The sequence below is a fragment of the Balaenoptera physalus genome, assembly GCF_965194825.1.
Source record: "Balaenoptera physalus genome assembly, chromosome: 4".
Taxonomy (NCBI): domain Eukaryota; kingdom Metazoa; phylum Chordata; class Mammalia; order Artiodactyla; family Balaenopteridae; genus Balaenoptera; species Balaenoptera physalus.
This window is the reverse complement of record NC_138891.1, coordinates 32,984,931-32,999,163: the sequence shown is the minus strand read 5'-3', so window position 1 is coordinate 32,999,163 and position 14,233 is coordinate 32,984,931. Positions and strand designations below refer to the sequence as shown.

Here is a 14,233-nt window from a genome sequence, read left to right as displayed (position 1 = left end):
TTATCAAGGATGTCCCCGGATTTCTGGGATAGCAAGAGCTCTTAAAACAGCGTATAGCAGTGTTAGAGGATTTTTTTGGAGGGAAGAGGAACAGATCACAAGTTCAGTTTTAAATGTAACCTTGAGGTAACTGGCAAAACAAGATGTTTCTTTCAGACATTTAGAAGTCTAGAGTGCCCAGAAGGTAAGGTCCAGTACCAGACCAACCAGGGACATGCGGAGGAGGGTCTAGAGACAAGCCCTGCAGGCACTGAATTGTGTACCCCGAAAAGACAGGTCAAAGTCCTAACCCCTATACCTGTGACCTTATTTGGAAATAGGGTCTGTGCAGCAATAATCAAGTTAAGGTCATGCTGAAATCGGATGGGTCCTAATCCAACAGCACATGGCTAGTGTCCTTATAAAAGAAAAGACACAGAAGGAAGATGGAGGTAGAGGTTGGAATTATGCTGCCACAAACCAAGGAAAGCCTGGGGCTCCCAGAAGCTGGAGGAGGAAAGGAAGGATCCACCTCTACAGGTGTGGCCCTGCCTCCGGAACTGTGGGAGAATTACCACTGTTTTAAGCCATCCAATTTATGGTATTTTGTTTAGGCAGCCCTAGGAAAGTAAAAAATCCATGTAGGAGAGGGAAGAGGGGAAGCTCTGCCCTATCCCTCACAGCAAGACTACCCTCTAATATCAGGATCCAGGCCATTTGGCAGCAGCAAGGGTCTACAACGCAGAGTCGACTACGGCTGAGAAAAGCAGCATCACTTGGCTCTGTATAAGGGGACACCCCGGCGCCCTGCATCACAACAACAGGGACTGATTTCTGTTTGGATCTCTTCTAATTGACAGGTCACTTAACAGCTGTTTGAGAAGTTTAGAAAAAAAAAAAAAAAAAAAAAAAAGGCGGGGTAGTGGGCTGTTTCCCCAACGCAGCCAAAACGCTTGTAAGAGGAGGCACTGCCACCAGCCTCCTGAAGACCGAGCCAAGGGAAGGGGCCAGACTGACTCAGGGGAGGCAGGACTACCCTAAAAGGCCACCTAGCACTTCCCCTACCCCCACCAACATCTCTAACATCAGGGCCACATTTGCACGGAGGCCACATCTGAAACTCACGTCTCTACACATCCACCCTTGTCTACACGCCTATTAATATTCACCCCCATCCAAATCACACCTGCAGGCCATCAATCACTAACGGTGGGGACTCAGACGAACCCCAAAGGATATGAGCTCAACACAAAACAGCAAGTCCTATCTTGCACACCTGTACCGAGCAGCAGGCAAAAGAGAAGAAAAGAAAATCATGGTTCTAGTAATACTACTCTCTGGCCTTTACGCAGCATATTCACGCCCGTCTTCCTAAAAGCCAAATGGCTCTGGCGGGATGGGTGCCCATTTACAGGCTGAGAAACTGAGGCTGAAGTGGGGGGGGGGGCAGTGAAATGGTTAAGCGGCCACGTGAGAATCAAGCCTCCAAGAGGTCCAATGTGCTCTCCAAGATGGTGAGATCTTGGAGGAGATCAGTACGATTCCAATCAACCTCAACTAGAATCCTGGCTCCCTCCTTTCCTGTGAAATGGAGATCCACCTACCTTCCGTTGTAAAGAATAAGAGGAAATCGTATGTGAGGCACTCAGCACTTTAAAAATGGGCTCGTGGGAGTTCCCTTGTGGTCCAGTGGTTAGGACTCTGCACTTTCACTGCCAAGGGCCTGGGTTCAATCCCTGGTCGGGGAACTGAGATCCCACAAGCCACCCGCTGCAGCCAAAAAAAAAAAAAATGCTCATCACGGTCATTATAACCGTGATTTTTCACCAGGCAGCACATCCAGGCCCACACCACGCACCACACGTCCGGGGATTCAGCCACTCTCCAAAAAGCAAATGGGAATGTCCACCGAGGAGGATATGCTGAACACACGAGGCTCTGGGGGCCCGACTCCCCATGAAAACACCCCTCATCCTTAACCATGAGACAGGCAGGTCCTCCCCCTCCACTGAAAGTGGGAGAGACTTTGATTCAAATTACCTCCAAATACACTTAGCATTTATTCCACTCTTATCTAAATAATTGTAGCCTATTAATTCATATTCAAATCATCTTCAAATGCATGTCATCCTCTGATATCAAACACCTGGATGTGGCTCTCAGGAAAATTGCAGGAAAACTGCCAGAGAAAACTACTTGAACTTTTAGATTTGCATACGCATAAAGCAGGAAAGGGGACTTAAGGTGTCCAGAGTTGATTCTGCCCGGAACTGTATTTAAGGCAGCCTCAGGAGACAATTTTCTCTTTGGATCCCCCGTTGCTCAGGTAAGTCACCGTCCCACACAACTCACGCATTGCAGTCGCATCTGAATGTAAGCTCTTCCTGTAAATCATATTTTTCACTTAGTGCTGAATCTGCCTCCCACCGGGCTAGGTGATCTGAGGGCAGAGAAAACAAACTCAAGCCATGGTTTCTGTCCTCTGAAGTTAACTGTCCGGTGGACTGACGCACTGTGCCCCTTACCTGGCTCCTTCTGTTTACTTCTACCCTACGCCTAACTGCATCCCTGACCCCACGTGCCTGCAGGAAGGCGTGTTGTGCGATTTCCACCAAATGAACTGCAAATTCACAAAGAGGAAAACTTCTTGGGTGATAGGGATGGAACGGGCGCCGGAAAAATCTAGTAAAACTGCAGAACACCCTTCTTCCTGCCTGGGAGGGGGAACAGAGATTGGGAATGTCTCTTCTTTGCTGGTGGTGGTGGTGATGTTGTTCATTTGTTTACCCGGAAACAGAGAGGCGAAACCTACAATTTTGAACCAAGAAAGCAAATGTCCGTGAGCCCACCTCCGAAAATGTAGTCCTAAAAGTCAACCTCTGTTAACACCTCTCAGCCTCCGCCCTTTTTATTTTCGGGAGGCTTGCTCATTCCCACGTCTTCCATGGAGCTTAGCCAACCTTCCAAGCAGTTCTGGCGGTTCACCGCCACCAAAGCCGCCCGTGGAGGGCTGAATGACAGGTATTGAAGGCGAGGTTTAAAGCATGGGACGATAAACCAAAAGCCCTTTGAGTCATCAGACCTTCCGCAGGGTGAGTGAGGTGAGCGGGGAGGGGTGGGAGGGGAGGGGAGTTCGAATATTCATTCCGATCTAGCCATCAGGTAATTCTAGATACCTGCCGTATCTCTAAAGACTGAGCACAAAAAGGTGTCACTTTGAGATGCTCAAGCAACAGGACCTACTACCATCCCAGGTGAACAGTGTCCAAGAAATCGAAGCATTTTCCGCACTCCCCTCTCCTTCATTTCCTTTGACCGATTTGTCACCGACCGCCAGTTCTTCTTCTCCAGTCCTATTTAAAGCCCAGATCTGTCGGGCTCTTTTTACTTCATGCTTTGGTTACTACAGCCGCCTCCCTCGCAGCCTCCCCGACTCCACTCTCTCCCCATCCGGATTTATTAGGCATGAGCTAGTGAGACAAATCTGACAGCGGGACCTCGTGAACTCGTCACCACCCCCCCCCCCCACAACCGCAACCCGCCAGGACTCCAGGACTCCAAGCCCCATCTGCAGAGACACTGCCTTTTCCCCTCCATGCCTCGCTCATCCTACCTTCAGCTCTTTCTTAGGAAAGAAAGGGTACAACCTGCCCCGACGCACTCGGACCCTGCCCCTCACACCTACATCCTCCAGGGAGGCCTCCAAGTATTCCAAGCCTCTCTTTCCTGAACTCACGCAGCATTTTTAGCCACACTATATAGACAGCAGAATGGTTACAGCACGGGCTCGGGAGTCCAATTCCAACTCCATCACTATGCAGCTAAAGGACCTTGGGCAAGTGAAGTGACCCCTGTGACCGCTCTCCTGTGCCTCAGTTTCTTCATCTGTAAAAAGGAGATAAGAGTACCCACCTGAGAGGTGTTTGTGAGGCTGGCATAAAACCAAACATGTAAAGCACTCAGAATCACCAACACAATCAACGCTGTCTATCGTGATGGAACGTGGCACTTTATACCCCATACTGAACGTATACATTATTCCTCAATTTTAAAATAAACGAAAACCAATGCATTAGTCATTTTTAAAACCGTTTTATGTGCGTCAGTGAGCCAGATGTTAATTTCTAGAGCCGTGCTACTCAGAGTGTGGTCTGAAACTGCTACTGGTCCTGAACAAGAATTATATGCAAAAATTGAGAGTGAGTGCTCGGGAACTTTCATAGCAACTTGACATTGCCACTACATTCAAGCAGCATTTCATTTTTCTAGTAATTCATTTTTATCATACATTTATATCAGTCTGCAACAGATTGAAAATTAATTTTAAAGAAACTTGTCCTTCACCATAGATATTTTGAGAAGCGCTGTTCTAGAGGGGACAGAAGCAGACTTCTATTTCTTTCCTACACACCCACATCACTGAGTGCTGTAGGAGGCACATATCAAGTACTAAGTAAATGGAAGTATAACTTCACAAACATTTCGATGATTTAATAATGACTTAAAAGCAGATCTCATGTGAGTAGTCGAAATGTAAATAGTGTCTCCAGTTCACGATCATTTTTTTTTTTCCCAAGGAGTTGACATTTAGTCTAAAATTGACCAAAGAGTGAAAACAGCTCTGACCCCAGAAATACTTTCCATACTGTCTACTAGCAGCACTGTGTAGAGTTTTAAAAAAAGAAAGAAAAAAAAACAAAACAAAACCCTAAGCAATGTCAATATTAACCTTCCTCACAGAACTCAGGAGAAATATAAATTATTTAGCACTGCCTTGGACATAGCTTTGATAGAGCCTCTCTCTATACCTTTATGTAAACCAGCATCTTAGCAAAAAATTTGAATGACGCTTCAGACAAAATACATTTTTCTTAGTTCTTCCCTGCTGCCAATGCCTTAAAATGGTCCTAATCTCAACAACCTCATTAGATTAATCCATGAATGAAATGGCTGGAAAAGGAAAGCAGCCAATTCCACCAAATTTTAGTTGACAACAAGGCGGCATTTGCGTAGCTGAGCTGTGGCACGGTGGATGTGGGTTGAAGGCTGAGTTAATTCTTGCCGAGGAAAATCTTTGCACATTCAAACTAACTCTGGAAATGCTTGTAGAAAATTAAAGGTAAACAGGGAGTCCTGTATACGTCCTTTCTCAGAGGCAGCGATGTGTAACACCACATATAAGGTGTCACTCCCAGTGGGACCTCAGTCCCCTGGTCCCAGGACCAGGTCAGCCTTGCTCCAGCAGATAGCCCTCTCTCTCCAGCAGATTTAATCTCTTCCTCTCTCTAACTGTCCCCAAAATCTATAGACATGTTCAAGTTGAGGATTCAATACACTCTTGCTTTATTGAACTACTTGCAATTCCTCCAAAGATCGTGTCCCATTTCCCATCTCGGTGCCTTTGCTCATACTCTGCCCAGAAGACCTTGTCATCTGAAAAACACCCACATTTCTGAAGACTTTTCTAATCCTCAAGAGAGATGACCCCTCCCTCAATGGTTTCCACCACCACACTGAATGACTTCAGGGCTCTGCACACAGCACTGTCATCTCTCCCCGCAAAGTTCCTCAATGGTAGGAACCATGTCTTATATTTCCTGGCATCACCGTGCCCTGTACAGGGCTTCTGAGAACCATTTGCTAATAATGACTGCCCCGTTACCAGATCCAGTCAACAAATATTTCTTTAACCCTTACCATACCCCAGACCCCCTCCCTGCCTCTGGTTATCAGTGGGGGGTAAAAAGGACATCGTCCTTGCTTCATGAAACCTACATTGGGTGGAGGACAGAGCAGAGAAGAAAAACACAAACTGTGCTGAGTGCTGAGGAGCAAATCATCACATTGCAGTGACGAAGAGAAGGCAACCAGGCAGCAGGAAGCACACGTGCAAAGGCCCTGAAGAGGGAAACTGCCAAACTAAGAGGCGGCCAATGGAGACGTTAGCTCTCCCTTTGGACCACTCATCACCCCCACACCTGTCTCCCTAACAACTCCCCTCCTCGGAGGTCCTGCTGCCGGTGTCTAGAGTCTGCCTGCTCCTCCCTCTCTCTGCACACGCTCAACAGGTAATCGCAGCCATGACTTCAACTAGCCATGCACAAATCACACCCAAATCCAGATCTGTACTACTGCTCTACAGTTCAACCTGGATTCCCCAGAGGCACCTCAAATTGAAAATATTTTAAAACATGAACTCATTCTCTCCACTCCCCTCCCCTACCTTCCCACCCTTGGAAAAAAAAAAAAAAGTTAACAAGTTCTTTCGTTCCCTATGGCATGTTAGTTTGAGGCCCACTATCAATCATCTACCTACCCAACTGTGTAAGCCAGCGTTCTACATTTCAAAGACCTCTGAGGTTCCCAAAAACTTTCCAGCTACATATCCGTGAGACCAAATTTTCTTCATATCCTTCAATCGAAACAACATACTATAATAGACTAAATGGAGAACTAGATATGAGAATCCAGACAGACATTAAAGAGATTAGATTTGCAGAAATGTAAAACAATGCCACTCTTTCCACAATTTTTTTTTGATTTGGAAAAATAGTTCTTGTTCGTAAAAAACATGTGAAACATGAAATTGGTTTATTATTATTTTTAAATGAATTAATACATATTTCTAAAATCTCTCAGGTCTAATTTCTAATATGGTAAATACTGAGATATAACTTACATGAAAGCTCTATGGCATCCTAAATAAGGTTTATTATAAAGGGATCCTAAGATCAGAAAGTTTGGGAACCACTGGCCTAAGCTAAAAACGTTGGTATAGCCTTGTACTTGTCTGTCCCTCTCACCAAACACATCCATTTTGCCAGTTCTGCCGCCCCAATAACCTTTCTCCTAAATTCTCTCCTACTCTTTCTTCCCAAGCCCAGGAGGCCAAAAGGACCCACAAGAGACATCCCAATCAAATCCTGGAACCTGGGAGTGTTATTTATTTGGAAAAAGGGTCTTTATATATACACTACTATGTATTAATATAAAGTAAATAACTAATGAGAACATACTGTATGGCACAGGAAACTCTACTCTCTGCTCTGTGGTGACCTAAATGGGAAGGAAATCCAAAAAAGGGGGGATTTATGTATACGTATAGCTGATTCACTTTGCTGTACAGCACAAACTAACACAACACTTTATTTATTTATTTTTTTAAAGATTTATTTATTGATTGATTGCTGTGTTGGGTCTTCGTTTCTGTGCGAGGGCTTTCTCTAGTTGCGGCAAGTGGGAGCCACTCTTCATCGCGGTGTGCGGGCCTCTCACTATCGCGGCCTCTCTTGTTGCGGAGCACAGGCTCCAGACGCGCAGGCTCAGTAATTGTGGCTCACGGGCCTAGTTGCTCCGCGGCATGTGGGATCTTCCCAGACCAGGGCTCGAACCCGTGTCCCCTGCATTAGCAGGCAGATTCTCAACCACTGCACCATCAGGGAAGCCCTAACACAACACTTTAAAGCAAATATACGCCAAAAAAAATTAATTAAAAAAAAAAAAAAAGGAAAAAGTGTCTTTCCAGATGTAATTAAGTTAAAGATCTTGAGATGAGATCATCCTGTGTTATCCAAGTGGGCCCTAAATCCAATAACAAGTGTCCTTAACAGGCACACCCAGAGAAGAACAGACACACAGAGAAGGTCATGTGAAGACGGAGGCGGAAGTGAGACAGATGTGGTCACAAAGAGGCCAAGGGATGCCCGGAGCCACCGGAGGCCGGGTGCGGAAAGGAAACGCTCTCCCCTAGAGCTCCAGAGGAGTATAAAGCCCACCAATGCTCCCTTCAGACAGCCGGCCCCCAGGGCTGCAACTCCAGAGCTGCGAGAGAATTTCCATCGTTTTAGGCCACCTGATTTGTGGTACCTTGTTATGGCAGCCACGAAAACCTAATCCACTGCCCCCCCACCCCCGACCAGGCCTGGAACATCCGTGACCACCTAGCTCGTCAGTCTTTCTGCCTCAGTGTGACCTTCAGAAGCACCGTCCCTTCAAACTGAGACCCTCAGTCATCTTAAATCTCACTCCCCTAACACCCTTGAACGGCCACCTCGTGGCCTCCACACGGCGCACAAAGGACCCCGTAACTTGACCTTTCCTTCCCACTCTGACCCGGGGGTCCCCTGCACGCCCCACGCCACACCTCAGGCTCACAGCACAGCCCACGTTCCTCCTGGCCTGTGACCCTTCACACCACATCCTCAGCACCCCCCCCCCCCACTGCTACGCACCCTCCAAGTCCAAGGCTCAAAGTCTCCTCCTCTACCAGGTCCTGTCAAAAAGCGGGTCACTCCCGCTTGTCTCCACAGCACTTCGTACATTCCCCTCGAATAACATGTGAAACACTGTATCCCGTATTTATAGGTCTGTCACTCCCTCCAGACCAGGGTTTCTCAACCTGGGAACCACTGACGTTTGAGTGCAGATAAGCCTTTGCTGTGAAGACTGTCTGAAGTACTGGAGAATGTTAGCGACGTCCCCTGACTTCTGCCTACCAGATGCCAGTAGCAGTTAACACACGTGCACATGCACGCACACGCATACACATGCACGCACACGCATACACATGCACGCACACGCATACACATGCACGCACACGCATACAGGCACCCATAACTGGAACAACCCCAAATGTCTTCAAACACTGCCAGTGTCCGTAGGGGGTCACCACAGATGAAAACCGCTGCTCTGTATTGAAATCTTTGGGGGCCCAGGACCATATCCAATGCTCTCAGCGTTTGTTTACACTTTCATTCGTAAAAGACATTTTGAGTCCGAGGTTTGGTCCAGGCACTGTGCTCAAAACCAGAGACAGGGGAGGAAATACAAGTCTTAGGCCCTGTCCTCATGAAGCCACAGCTGGCAAAATGCCTACAAGGTGCTCAATAATAGTGACTGAATGACAGAATCCGTTTGGCATGCGTACATATAGTCATGCTTCCTTCGGAACATGGAAAATAAAACCCAGGGGCTAAAATTTTTCTCCTCTTCTCATGCCCGAGCATTTCGTAACTAAGGGGGATCCCTTTGTATACAGAATGCCATGTAAGTGTCACTCCCTGGAAGTGGGCAACTGGTACAGCTTGTGTGTTTGTATCTCCAAGAGACCTACCCATAAATAAAGGAGACTCTCAACCAAGAAAATGAAAACTAGACAGGCTCAATCCCCAACACAGCCCACAAAGGCCAGTGCCGGAGCTATGTGTGCCAGAGGCCACAGACAGGGCTGAGAACCTTCCACCAAAAAACAGGACGACTAGAGTGCCTGAGCTTCCAGAGTATTCTTCCCTCTGCCCAGGAGACACCACACAAGGTTCTGGCAAGCTCTGAGAAGATCAAATAAATGGCTAGCTGAACAGTCCCCAGCTCTCACAGAGGCACTGGGTGCCCTAAAATGCAGAGTAGTTCTCATTGCCAGGGCAACACAAGGGTGTTTACCAGAAGCGGAGGCTGTGTACAGAGGGGAGGCCAAGTAAAGCTGCAAGAACAAATCAGGGCACACAAGTGCTTGGCCAAGATCTGCCTAAACGAGTCACTTTAACCTCTCTGAGACTCAACGTCCACTTGTACTGAATGAGGAAAGTGAGAGCGACCTACCTCTAAGCTCCCTTCTAGCTCTAAACACATCTGGTTTCCCCCCAGAATGGTACAGACCCACAGAATCTCCCTCTCCAAACAAAACGCAATAGGGATCTCCCTCCCTTCCCACCAAAACTCTTTCTGCCAGAAATGGAAACAAATAAAGCAGCCGTTTCCACATCCCCTCAGCTTCTGATAGGCACTCTGCAGAATTAAGCACCGAACAGACAAGATGCAGGTGATCTTTGTCTCTTGCTGTACTCATGAAGCCAGAGAGTAGGAGAGTTCTGGGAATGTATATTCTCTGGGAAAAAAGGCTCATGCTGTGATGGTTTGAGGGCGACAAAATATAAATGGGAAGTACCATGACAACCTTAGAATGCTTTCAGACACAAGAAATTGACAACTGGTCCAACAATGGTTTAAACCATGTGGACATCTCTTGTTTACCTAACAAGAAGTCCAGGGAGAGGTGGTCAAGGTCAGTTCAGTAGCTTAACAATTTCATAAAGCCACTGAATCACCTCCTCTCTTCATCCATAGGCTCACGACCTCATGGTAACAAGACAGGTGCCCCAGCTCCAACCATCATATCCTCATTAATTTTCCAAAGACAGGAAGCTAAGGAGCTATCAGGGCATTAAGAGAAGCCACTCTCTCCCTTGCCTGTACTTTTTTCAGCAAGGAAAAATATTCTTCTCCAAAAAGTCACAAAGCAGATTTCTATTAAATCTCTTTAGCCAGAATTCAGTTATATGCTCACCCCAAGCTGCAAGAGAGGCTAAGAAAGTGGGGATCTGGCTTTAAATTTTTTTTTTTTTTTTGTGGGAAGCAAGTAGGGGAAACAGGGATAAGAATGATGGTAAAGTAGCCAACAAGGCATCTGGCACATACAACCATACCCAGCACTGCGTGGGGAAATGCTTAACAACCAGCTTTCAAAAGAACTAAAACAAAACAAAAACCCCTAATGCGTAGCATTTGCCAATTTCCTTGGTGTAAATACTCCCTTGATGCCAAATTTTAAGTCACCCGCATGATATTAACCAGCTCACAAAATTCCGGAAATTTTAATAATCAGCTGGTACCACTGAATTGATACCTCAACATTTGGTAAAAATTAAGTTTACAATGCTCCTTCCACATTCAAAACACTCTAGATGACTAGGTATTATTCTCTCCAGCTCATAGGTGAAGAAAATGACACAGCACCCCAAATCACACAGCTTAAGCGGCAGGGCTGGAATGCTGACATAACAGCCCTAACCCAACCTCATCACAGCTTTGACAGGTTACAGGTGCCTATACCTACACCTCAAGATCCCTCTGCCTAAACCTCAGCTAAAGGGGCTCTAGCTTGGTTTGGAACCAACAACAAAGATGCACTCCTGTAAACCCAATCAAAGTTACCTAGTAATTATTAAGTTACTTCCTCCAATGACACTGGTAGTGCACATTTATTGTTACAGTGGAGAATACAGATTAGTGCAAAAAAGAAAATAAAAGTCACCCCTACACCCATCCTCAAGAGAGAGCAATTGTCTACACGTGGGTGATAATCCTTCCAGATTACGCAGACATATATTTTTAAAGTAGAAATCATGCTGTTGGGTAACATAATGACACTCTTCTTTTTAATGTAAATTTTCCAAAACAGAGAAATAGAGAGGACTGTATCATGAACTCCCTTGCTGCCATCACCCAACTTCAGAAATCCTCTAAAAACAATGAAAAGTCCAAGCGTTTCCACGTTCCCTTCTCAGACTGGAATGTGTAGGAGGTAGGCGCCTCCCTCCACACGTCCCTTGGATTTCTCCCCTGCCTGGCCTTCCCCACTCAGACTCGGAGGTCAGCCCTTCTCCAGGCTTAGTCCACCAGCTCCTTTCATCGCTGCCCAGAGAACACTGGGGAAGGGAACCCGTAATCATGCTCACTCTTCTTATGGGTCCCTCTACCTTCTCTAATTCCTAGTCTGTCAAGAAGCCTCACAGCTGGGGCTCAGAACCTCACTAAAGGAGAGTTTCAGAAGAAATACATCACATTTCTTTGGAATTGCCAACTTCCACTTACTCCATTCTCCCACCTCTGCTTTATTTTCACCTGGATGGATACACACCCCTGAGAGGCATTGCTAACTGGTTCAGCTAAAATCCTAGGGCTCTGTTCATCCTCATTTTCTCCCACTTAGTGCCCACCCAAGGCAGTCTGCCTTCCAGACCTCACTTCCTGGTCCTCTGTCTTCCTAAGGAATCACATTTTATCTCTACAGGTGCCAGCCTAAGTGAAATATCCGACAGGCTAAAGGATAGTGGCTGCGCCCCAAATTAACAGCTTTACATGAGCCCCCAAAGAGCCTAGTTGAAAGCCCAGGCCCAAAGTCAAATATAAGCTCTGCAGCCCCCAACAAGTTCAAAGAACATGCTCATGGGACAAAGCAAGAACTGCTCCCCTGAGCCCCAAGTTTAGCCAACTGCACACAGAAGGGAGCTGTGGATATTTCAAGCCCAAGGCATGGAATTCTAGTCTGCCATAAACCATGTACAGCTGACAAAAAACAAGCCTATGCTGGGAACCATGGGTATTAGAACAGAACTTCATGCGGGACAGTAGCTCAATGCATTTGCACTATACTAACACTTTGAATAGTGTATTTGTCTAAAGACTCCAACACATCAAATAGTGGGGAGCAGGTGGGAATAAGGGGGGAGTCTGGCTTACAGTGGTCGCTATAGGTAAAGACACAAACTAAAGCAGTGGCTTTCAAAACTTCATGTGTTTGGGAATCACCTAGAAAACGTGTTTAAAATGCAAATTCCTCAACCTCCTTCCCAGAAATTCTGACTCAGCAGGTCTGGGGTGGAGGCGGGCGCATTATGGCGGCATTTTTAAGGAGCATCTTTGACAATGCTGCCGCAGGTGTTGGCAGCCCCTGAGAAATGACAGCCACTTGAGTTCCTCCGCCACAAAGTTTTTGTGGCAACACTCCTGTGAGCAGTGGAAGAAGCAGGGCCTCTGACCCAGTGCTTTTTACACTGGTTCTGGCCTAAGAGTCTCAGGAGGAATCAGTTAAAAACACAGAGGTCCCTCCCAAACACTGCTATTCAGGGAGGTCTATGATGGGACCCTGGGGCCAGCCAATTCATCTCAGGGGGAAGCTTTCTCCCTAAACATCTCTGTCTTTTGGTGCCCCAGGCAACTGGTCAACCTGCCCTTTCATCCCGGGCAACTTCATCGACATCCTCCCTCTCAGAGGTTATTAAGAAACAAATTTTCACCGCCCCTCCCCCCAACCTCCCCAGCTGTCACTAAAACAAGCATTTAATGTTTTAAGGGTTTTAGATGCTAACAAGAAAACAGGCGTTACCAAAATAAAACAAGCATTGGGACAGTTAAGAGTAATAAATACTCATAACTGCTCGTTAAGAGTTCTGTCTGCATTTTATTCATTTCTTCAAGAACTATTTACTGAGCAGCCAGTCTCATCCCAGGCACTAGGCAGTCCACAACTGTGGACGCCACAGACAAGCCCCTGCTCTCCTGCAGCTTACGTCCTAGTGTGGAAGGCAGACCAGGGAGAGGATAAGGACCCTAATAAGGGAATTTCTGACAGTGACAAGCACCACAAAACATATGAACACAAAATAATGAACTAACAAGGATAAGAGAATATGGGTTACAAAGAAGGCCTCCTTGCCAGCTAGTCTCTATAAGTAAATGACAGGAGACATGACCGCAAGGGACAAGATCCTAAACACTAAGGAGCTGGGCCTGCTAGGAGAGAGGTGGCCAGTGGTCCCACCACACAGCCAGGAGGCAGCTAAGCAAATCAGGAAGGGGCCAGATCTCCAAGGGCAGGGTCTTGTGTATGTTACAAGTATAATGAAGCCCCGGGGTCAGTTAACAAGGGAGGGGTTATACTAATAGTAGCTGGCCTGTACGAAGCACCGTTGGCATGCCAGGCACCATTCAAACCTCATTTTATCTTCCCAGCAACCCCGTGAAGTAGGAACAAATAAGTAGGAACCCCCCACCCCCGATGCCACAGGTCATATCTGAGTCAAAACAGGCAGTAAGTGATAGAGCCAGACCGCAAAGCCAGGTGGTCTGGCTACAGGCAGTGGTTGTGGAAGTGACCAAGGGGCAGATGGGCGGGGCCTCGAAGGCCTAATTCAGTAGGGAGTTTGAGTTCTATTCCAAGTGTGATGGAAAGCCACTGGAGGGGGGCTGAGACTTTCTGACTCGTTCCCTTAGATCTAAGAGAGAGGACAACTTCTGGGGAAAGCCCACCGTACCCTGGCTGAGCTGGCTGCTAGACCAAACTACTGCAAATTCAGCCACACAGAGATGTCTAACCCTGCCCTGCCTGGGCTGGGAAGAGCTCTCCAGCCCCTGCAGAATTGGATGCCACCTTCTCTCTAGGTTAGTATCTCAAAGTGGGGCCCTGGACCAGCAGCATTAAATCACCAGGATCTTGTTAGAAATGAAAATTATGGGGTCCCACCTCAGCCCTACTGAATCTGAAAAACTCGGCCATCTGTTTTTAACAAGCCCTACAGGTGTGACACATTATCCGCATGCAGCCATCCCCACCCCCATACCCTCCCAAATCACGCTCTACTTGTCCTTGGGCAGCCTCCGCACTGCACACCAAGCCATCCTCCCCTCTGGACCCTAC

At 47.0% G+C, this 14,233-nt stretch overlaps 1 protein-coding gene and 1 long non-coding RNA gene across 2 annotated transcripts in view; both read right to left on the bottom strand.

The window, feature by feature from the left end:
• The window catches only part of MED12L (mediator complex subunit 12L), a 318,558-nt gene that overhangs the window by 299,172 nt on the left and 5,153 nt on the right, over nucleotides 1-14,233 (bottom strand). The window lies entirely within an intron of this gene.
• Nucleotides 827-8,160, bottom strand: LOC309659754. Its single transcript, XR_014262944.1, has 2 exons — nucleotides 7,436-8,160; nucleotides 827-7,122 (listed from the first exon to the last, which is right to left on the bottom strand). It is a non-coding gene; the product is annotated as an uncharacterized lncRNA (long non-coding RNA).